At 36.8% G+C, this 10,000-nt stretch overlaps 1 protein-coding gene across 1 annotated transcript in view; it reads right to left on the reverse strand.

Annotated features, from left to right (window-relative positions):
* Positions 1-10,000, reverse strand: part of LOC135208662 (mucin-2-like) — a 64,847-nt gene that overhangs the window by 44,292 nt on the left and 10,555 nt on the right. The gene's annotated exons all lie outside the window — the stretch shown is intronic.

Consider the following 10,000-nt stretch of genomic DNA (forward strand, 5'->3'; position numbering starts at 1 on the left):
ATTGATTTGTAAAAAAAGGAAGTCGTCTTTCCAGTTGTGTGCAGCATTTTTGTAAACAAAATAACAGAGAGAGAGAGAAAGAGAATACTAGCTTTATCTCGAACCTTCCCAGAAAAACATATATTGTCAATATGTTCGTTGTGACCTATTGGAATGTGGAGAAGCAACGGCCCGAGAAAGCTGATGAATAGTTTCTGTGGGTGGCGTGACATAAAACTGCATAGTTAGACAAGTCAATGTACTCAGTTCATGAACTCTTCTCAAAGTGCCTTTGTGAAACTGGTTGCGGCCAGTAATTGTGAGGCGCTAACGAAGAGAGACCTTACCTTACCTTACCTTACCTTACATCTTGTTCGGGTTGCCCCAGGTCCCTCATTGTGAGGCACCTCTAATGTCTACCAGAGAGTTGCTAGTACATCTCCGGTTATATTTTGCATCTTCCAATCTTGGATGGTCTGGGATGCAGTTAGATATTTGTCGAGCTTATTCTTAAACACATCTACGCTCACTCCTGATATATTCCTCAGATGAGCTGGCAACGCATTGAATAGACGCTGCATTATCGATGCTGGTGCGTAGTGGATTAATGTCCTGTGTGCTTTCCTTATTTTTCCTGGTATAGTTTTGGGCACTATTAATCTACCTCTGCTTGCTCTTTCTGATATTTTTTATGTTCCATGATATTTTCTGCTATTCCTCTATCTGTTTCCATGCCTGAATTATCATGTAGCGTTCTCTTCTCCTTTCTAGACTATAATTTTAAGAATTGTAGTCTTTCCCAGTAGTCTAGGTCCTTAACTTCTTCTATTCTAGCTGTAAAGGACCTTTGTACACTCTCTATTTGTGCAATATCCTTTTGATAGTGTGGGTACCATATCATATTGCAATATTCAAGTGGACTACGAACATATGTTTTATAAAGCATAATCATGTGTTCAGCTTTTCTTGTTTTGCTTTGAAGTGCCGTAACAACATTCCCATTTTTGCTTTACTTTTTTATTTTGCCAACAGAGTGCTATTTGATCATTGCATAACATGTTCCTATTCATCATCACACCAAGGTCGTTTAACTGCTTCCTTATTTGTGATGGTCTCATTATTAGGTCCCTTATATGCATATAGCTTTCTTTCTCTGTCTCCATAATTTATTGATTCAAATTTATCAGAGTTAAATACCATCCTATTTACCTCTGCCCAATCATATACTTTGTTAAGGTCTCTTTGTAGAGCGTTCCTATCTTCATCACAAGTAATTTCTCTACTTATTCTTGTGTCATCTGCGAAACTACTCACTACCGAATCCTTAATATTATTGTCTATGTCTTCAATCATAATAACAAACAGTATTGCAGCTAACACCGTACCTTGCGGCACACCGGATATACCTTGGCTTCATCCGATTTCTCGTCGTTTGCAATAACTATCTGTTTTCTGTTGTGTAAAAATTCTTTTAACCATCTTCCTATTTTATCCACGATATTGTGTTTTCTAATTTTCTTCGCTAATATATTATGGTCTACTTTATCAAAAGCCTTTTGCAAAGTCTAAATAAACCACATCTGTTTCATTTCCGCTTTTCATATTTTTGAATATGTTCTCACGGTGGACTAACAGTTGGGTTTGTTGTACTTTTTCCGGGTACGAAACCATGTTGTCCTTTATTAAACAAATTATTTTTTATTAAATGTTTCAATAATATTTTTCTTCATTACCCTTTCATACACTTTCATAATATGTGATGTTAGACTCAGGAGGCCTATAATTACTTGGCCTCTAGTCTTGATCCACTTTTGAAAGTAGGGGTAATATATGCTAATTTTGTGCTCATCATATATCTTGCCTGTATCTACACTTTGTCTTAATAATATTGCAAGTGGCTTTGCGATAGAATGAACTACTTTCTTTAACAAAATAGCAGGAATTCCATCAGGCCCTGCAGCAGCTCCATTTTTAATTTCATTAATAGCCTGCACAATATCAGCTTCATTAATATCTATGTCAGCTAAATATTCACTATTTCCATCCCTTACTTCTATATCATTATCTTCATTATCTATTCTAGGGGTGTGAATTCTCTCTTATATCGTTCTGCCAGTATGTTGCAAATTTCCTTTTTTCATTCGTTAATCGCTCCCTTCATTCTTAGAGGGCCTGGGGTTTCTATTCTTCTTTTATTCATCTTCTTCGCATATGAGTATAATAGTTTGGGGTTTTGCTTGATATTTAATAGGGTTTTTTTCTTCCAAGTCCCCGGGGGGGTTTTTTCATTTTCTTTTGATTGTATAATATTTTGTTCTGCATTTTCTATCTTACTTTTTAGTTCTATAACTTTCCATGCATTTTTTTCTTTTGCAAGACCTTTTTTCCACTTTCTGATTTTCTGGAACACGATCCTTCTGTCTCTTGGTATGCATGAATGATGTTTACTTTTCTTCTTTCGGTATATCCACATTTTCTCCAATATTTTATATAATATCTCCGTATTTACCCTTCTGTCATCACTTACGAAAATGTTATCCCAATCTTTGTTTAATTCTTCATTAATTTCTGACCATTTTTATATTTTTACTGTAGAAGTTGTATTTTCCATATCCTTCCCACTTTTTCATTTCTTGCTTATCTCTAATATTTCACTTGCTTTGGACTATGAACTGTTAATTCTATTTGGACATTATGGTCTGAAATACTCGCATTATAAACTATTATTCTTTAACATAATTCATCTCGTTCACAAATACTAGGTCTAAAGTATTTTACCTTTCTTGTTGGCAGGTGATTTATTTGTTGATGAAGTTGTATTCTAGTAGCATATCTAATAGCTTTTCAAATTGCCTCTTATCTTCTGCACTACTATTACTCTCTTTTTTATATGTATAAGTACAACCACAATCTCCTTACGTTCTTTCCATTCTACGAAAGGAAAGTTGAAGTCACCAGATAGGAGAATAGTCCAGTCCTTGTGATTTCTACATATATCATCCAATTTTTCAATTATTAAGTCAAACTCTTTAGTATTAGGCGTTCTATTTTTATTAAACTATGTCTTCATTCAGTTTCCCATTCTTACCAGCTATGAATTCATCACCCATTTTTCAGGATTCAATTCTACCGCTTTTGGGTTAGTTCACATTCTGAGTTACTATATTTCTCATATATTTTTCCTTGTTTTTTTTTTGTCTTTCCCATATATTGCGGTTTCCCCCTTGATTCCTATTTTTTCTATCTGATCTATAAGTTTGGAACCCTTTTATTTGATCATCATTCCCCAGTCTCTTGGGAATACCCAGGTTTCACTTATATTCATTATATCTATTTTTCTTTTCATTTTGGGTTAGTTCTTCTAAGTACTCTATTTTTCTTTTTGAGTTATCGTAACTAACCCTGCGCATTCATCACTATGATGGTTTGCGTGTTTTCTCCTTCATTTAATACTGGTAGTAATAAGGATTTTCCCATGTCTCTTTCCTGGTCTGGTATGTTGTTCTTTTTTTCATTTCCAGAAATTCTGACATTAAAAATCCACCAACTTTTCCATAATATTGATCTTCCTTCATCATAATTATTCATTTTGTGTCTGAATCTGCAATTTTCTCCGTTCTGCAATATCCTCTTGCATAATAAATACAGTTATTTATCTCTTGAGTAGAATTTCGGAGAGAGAGAGAGAGAGAGATGGTGTCAGTGCTAGAGAGAGGTGGAGAGAGAGAGAGAAAGAGAGGTTTGTTTGTGGTTTGCCTTGACGCTCGAGACACGTTTACCAAATGAATAATTAGGAAATATCCTCATTACATATATTATTATTATGTGTGTAGGCAAACCACAAACAAACCTCTCTTTCTCTCTCTCTCTCCACCTCTCTCTAGCACTGACACCTCTCTCTCTCTCTCTCTCTCTCTCTCTCTCTCTCTCTCTCTCCACTCTAACAGGTAACCAAAATGAGAGAGTTGCATCATAAAATAAACATTTATTAAGTAACAAAAGATAATGATCCAAGTCTTACTGACTAACTCAAAAAACCCCAACAGTAAAATGTCTGAATAGTAATTAGTCACCAAAAGTCTATTTGCCCCATCGGGACTCCCTCTCGGTCCCCCATCTTGGTTCTGCTAGAACCGTCTGTTCAAAGACATAGAACATACCCCATAAGTACACACACAAGTTTAACAATCAGAGATTAAAGATTGAATATCCTCACAAAAATGTCAAATAGATAACAAGCCACTCTTTGGCTAAACAGTTCAAACTCACCCAAGCAGCTGGGCTATTTAAAGCACTATATTATAAAGAGACTCCCGGTGAGCACCACGGCATCCTGCCTTTCTCTCGAAGACGCCTCTATCAAAATCCCCCATAGACTTGGGTATGTTACATTTTTAATAGGAAGAGGCGCACATGCACTTACGAACGCACACTTCGTTAGCGCCTCACAATTACTGGCCGCAACCAGTTTCACAAAGGCACTTTGAGAAGAGTTCATGAACTGAGTACATTGACTTGTCTAACTATGCAGTTTTATGTCACGCCACCCACAGAAACTATTCATCAGCTTCCTCGGGCCGTTGCTTCTCCACATTCCAATAGGTCACAACGAACATATTGACAATATATTATTAATCAAAAACCCTAGGCCTTTCACGGCTCGGCCCCCTAACCAATGCTAGCCCCCGCCTAGCAAAATTGGTCAAACAAAGTAGCTTATGTAATATAAAACACATTGGCCGGCTTAAAATAAAATATAAGTATTAACTGCACGTCTCTGGCATTATAAAATAAAGTCTGTTACGCTTTTATCTCCAAATAACACTAGAATTTTCTCTCTTCGGATTCTTGAATATCCCTCTTTGCTTGTCTGCAACTTGCTGCACAGACAGTAGCTAACTGTAGGAAGCTGTAGGAAGATGGAACGCCTCCCTCATTGTAGAAGACTTCTCATGACTTCTGCAGATCCCCAAAAGACACGCTGTAGAATTCTCGTGATCACCATCGTGGAAACTCTTGTAATCACCCTGGACAAAACGACAGCAACACTCTCTGACGGCTGGTGGACGTCTTGCTAGCGTTGGGAAACGACTTTTTGGTGTGTTAGTATGTCAGTCAAGTCATTGGTCAATCGAAAAAGAATTAACCCAGACATACTACTTCTATCAAACAATGATCTCAAAAAGTCAGAAATACTAACTGAGCGTCTCCCAATTAACTCCCTTTAATATGACTACTAAATCATAAGTCATTATCACAACTCTCAAAAAAAAAAAAAACATCAAGTTCTCCAACTCAATTCTCCAGATCCACACATCAGCACACACACAACTCAGAAATCACAGCAACTCCACGGACTTCTGCACTCACATACCAAACTCGAATGTTCTCATAAGTAAAAAAAAAGGAAAAAATCGTAATGATCCCAAGGAAAAAAAAAAGAATCGCGTAACAAGCCCAGACCCAAAAACAACCCACAAAATCAGCAAAAATCTCCAATGTTTAACAGCAAAAAAAACCCTTTACTGCTCATACAATTAATCACAATGAGACTTAATGTCAAACTCCCATTTACGTAAATAACAACTCCCGATAAATTACATCTCCTGGTAAAAAGAAATGCTATTTAAGCTCAATCCCCAATTACATCCCTCATAGGAAAAGGAAGTAAAAAAAAATAAAGATAACAACAAGTAGATTTCCCTCATCACAAAATACATAATATATGTATAATATGCATAACCCCCCCGCGTTTTTCCCAAGAAATGTCCCATGTAAAGTTATGGAATTTGCCAGAAAGCAAACTCTTACCCATGCGCTTTCGTGAAATGCTATTGTAAACATTTCCAGATATTGCAAAAGCTCTGAGCTATCACCATCAGAGGAAAAGGAACAGCACACAGCGGACTCAACGCAGCGTTTATCAGCAGAAAAATTCACCTACGGACGTATGCTCAAACTGCGGCACAAAAAATGTCTAGTCAGACACATAAGTTTGGAAAACTCATGATTCTACAGAAAAAGGTCTAACTGACACATTTCACAAAATTAACTCCAGGATATGACTAATGTGTTCAAAGACTGTCTCGAAGACTTAACTCTCAACATGACACTGCCCAATTATATGCCTCCAGAATAATACACTTGTGAACATAAAAAATGCACACAATTCCATAGGACTACAATGCAGTAATGCCACTCGCCTCTAAATAGTCATGAAATCAAAGAGAAAGAACCACAGAAATCTTCTCTTGGCTCGAAAAAACTCCCATAACCACCAAGATTAATTCCACCTCCATATATAATTATGAGACGCCATGTTAATAATAAGAGCACTCCGGTGAAAAAAAAAAAATTTCCTCCATTTGGTTAATAACCACATCCACATATATTTCTCTCTTATTTCTCCGATAGCCATATGTTAATAAAATAAACACCACTCCAGGAATAAAGAATAATCACCTCTATTTCGGCAAATACAAAATATTTACCTCTATTTCCCCAATACTCCATGTGGAATAAAACAAGGCTCCGAAAAATATATCTCCAAAAAGGAATATCAAAAAATGAAATCCTATCTCCAAAAAAATGTGCACTCAAAGCATCTAGCTCACACACTCACAAATATTGCCCCATAATCTCCTCAAAAATGTGTCTCCATTTGCAACAAAGATGGCTGCAAAATAATTGAACTCAACATAGCTCTCATCACCATTGGCAGATATCAAAATGGCCAAAAATATATCTCCAATATATTATATCTCAAATTATAACTCCAAAATAATATATACCTCCAATTATAACTCCAAATAATATTTCTCAATTCTCCAGAGAATAACTCAATGTTATAGTCAAAACTATAAAACTCTCTCCATTTAGCATAACTGCTAAAAAAGGGCAAAAACTTGGCAAATAAAATCTGTCTAGAAAATTCTAGAAAAAATCACCAATGTGCCACAACTCATTATAACAGAACTCCAAATTCAAAGTGTCTTAGCCAAGACTTCTCCCTATGTACTACGACATAGGCCAGTAGAAACTTAACCAAGTTTCCTATCTCTCACAAAGTTGTCACAAATACAACAAAGGTATTGTGCAAGAAACTCACAATTTCTGGAACACAAATATCCAGAGAAAAAAATGCAGTGCCATTACGTATGCATTCAAAACATGCAAGAATTCTCCCGTAAATTTCTCAACAGCATCAAATAGCTGAAACACAAACACGTTCCCGAACCATGACTCTAAGTCACAAACTGAGATATTAAAAAATATTCACACCAACTGGAGAGAAAAAAAAATAAACTCAAATTCACCCATGATGAAAAAAACTTGTGTCAGCGATGGCCAACTTCCAAAAAAGGAGAAAAGAAAAATCTACGGCATTATTAACTATCTCCCGTGACTCGCCAGATGTCAAGCAATTATCTGCTGAACTCATAAAAAAAAGGAAAAAAAAAAAATGTTTTGTTGTTAGTTCCTCCCAAATTCAAAAAAGATCTCACCACCCTTGATAGCATTACAACATCCACGTATTAGTATACAAAAAATCAGTATCAGAAATATCACTATCGCAAAATCACCAAAATTTGCTATCATCGAAATCACTAGTATCAGTACAAAAAAACATCAACAATGTCAATGCTTGTCCATTCTCCAAAAATTCAGCAAAAAACTCAGCAAAAGTTCAGCAAGATTCAACACAACTCACCAAGATTCAGTCAGACTCATCAAGATTCAGCAAAACTCTTCCTCGCGAATCACTGAAATATTCTCCAAAGTTACAAAAACTCAACAAATAACTAAGACAAGACTTCTCCCATTAATTCATTGTAATAATTCTCCATGAATAATTATCTGTAATAATTATAAAATAATCTCCCACGAAATATCTCAAATCTCTCGTAAAACAAGTCTCCCGTAATGATAATTATACTTAAGCAACCCTCCCGTGACACATCTCAAGTATAATAATTATTAACAACAATAATAATAACTCTCCATGGTAACAATTCTCTTGCAAAGATCTCAAATAAGGGTGAAATTCAAATAGCATACACCAGTAATGCTGAACCTTATGACACACAATTTCTCCAGATGCAACACCATGATATACCACCATCGCCACACCCATACAGATACAACACCATTCACGGCATCGGGCATCACCATTTGGCACCATTTTCAAAGTAATCCCTCCAACACAATTAAAAAAAAATCTGTGTATCCCCATTATATTTGTTTTCCAAGGCATAAGGAAAACATACAACACATCCCGTGCATGTTAACTACCATTTTCTCTTCATTCACGAGAAAAAAAAGGTCTCTTTTTATTTCCTTTTCTCATCATCCAAGAGAGAAAAAAAAAAACTCTTTTCTAAAAAAAAGACTCTACGGGCGTTTCACTTCATCAACTAATCAATCAGCTGATATCTTAGCCTTCATTGTCAAGGCCAGACTTGTATTCCAACAGCCCGACAAAGAAAAAAAAAGAAAGGAGGAGTTCACTCACACTGAGAAAAAAAAAAGTTTCTCCCCCCATTAGAACACCCCCTCAGTCAAGTGATACCCCCGAGGCATGCCAGTAGTACCAGCAGTAGTACCCTCCCCATGCAACTATCCCTCGAGGCAGGCCATACTCCCCTTGCAATGCGCCTCTCTGCGCCGGTTAGCAGAAATGTGCTGAGCCCGTAAAATTGTGTGGCCGCTCTGTCTCTAAGCTAAATATGCTATCCAAGCACAGTGCACATACATAAACACATCTTTATGCACCCTTATGTGTTAAACAAAGACGAATACGTCTATTATAAACACGCGCAAATAAAGAAAACACGTCACTTTGCTACTATGGGGAAAGAAAGAAAGAAAATTTTTTGACCTCTTGAACCAACCCCATAACCCTGAAATATTTACAAAAAACCCTCCCCTCAAAAGACAATGTTTTTTTTAACACTCACCACTCCATAATGGGAACAAAAAGAACTCGGAATTCACACACGACACGGCAGTGATACATGCACGATTATCTCGGGATGCACTCGACATTACACACAGAAGTCATACTGAGTGCCGCAACTAGTAGGCAGACTGCCTGGGCCAAATGCTGAGTCTAAGAAAATCCTTCCCACTCCCTTTAGCACAGTTAACGGATAGATATTTCTCATTTTTTCTCACTTAGTAACTGAAAACTAACAATTTAACAATTTTCCACAATCCCACAAAGGCTTTGTCGTTTGAAAACTATCACTAAGCCATAACCCCTTTATTTTCTAACTGGTCACCTATCTCTTCATTGGCGTTCCCAGGCATAAAAAAAACCTTTTTCACCGCTGCCACCAAACCTGTAATGAGGATATTTCCTCATTATTCATTTGGTAAACGTGTAACTCGAACATCAAGGCAAACCACAAACAAACCTCTCTTTCTCTCTCTCTCTCCACCTCTCTCTAGCACTGACACCTCTCTCTCTCTCTCCACTCTAACAGGTAACCAAAATGAGAGAGTTGCATCATAAAATAAACATTTATTAAGTAACAAAAGATAATGATCCAAGTCTTACTGACTAACTCAAAAAACCCCAACAGTAAAATGTCTGAATAGTAATTAGTCACCAAAAGTCTATTTCCCCCATCGGGACTCACTCTCGGTCCCCCATCTTGGTTCTGCTAGAACCGTCTGTTCAAAGACATAGAACATACCCCATAAGTACACACACAAGTTTAACAATCAGAGATTAAAGATTGAATATCCTCACAAAAATGTCAAATAGATAACAAGCCACTCTTTGGCTAAACAGTTCAAACTCACCCAAGCAGCTGGGCTATTTAAAGCACTATATTATAAAGAGACTCCCGGTGAGCACCACGGCATCCTGCCTTTCTCTCGAAGACGCCTCTATCAAAATCCCCCATAGACTTGGGTATGTTACATTTTTAATAGGAAGAGGCGCACATGCACTTACGAACGCACACTTCGTTAGCGCCTCACAATTACTGGCCGCAACCAGTTTCACAAAGGCACT

This window comes from Macrobrachium nipponense, chromosome 35 (assembly GCF_015104395.2).
Source record: "Macrobrachium nipponense isolate FS-2020 chromosome 35, ASM1510439v2, whole genome shotgun sequence".
NCBI classification, from domain to species: Eukaryota; Metazoa; Arthropoda; class Malacostraca; order Decapoda; family Palaemonidae; genus Macrobrachium; species Macrobrachium nipponense.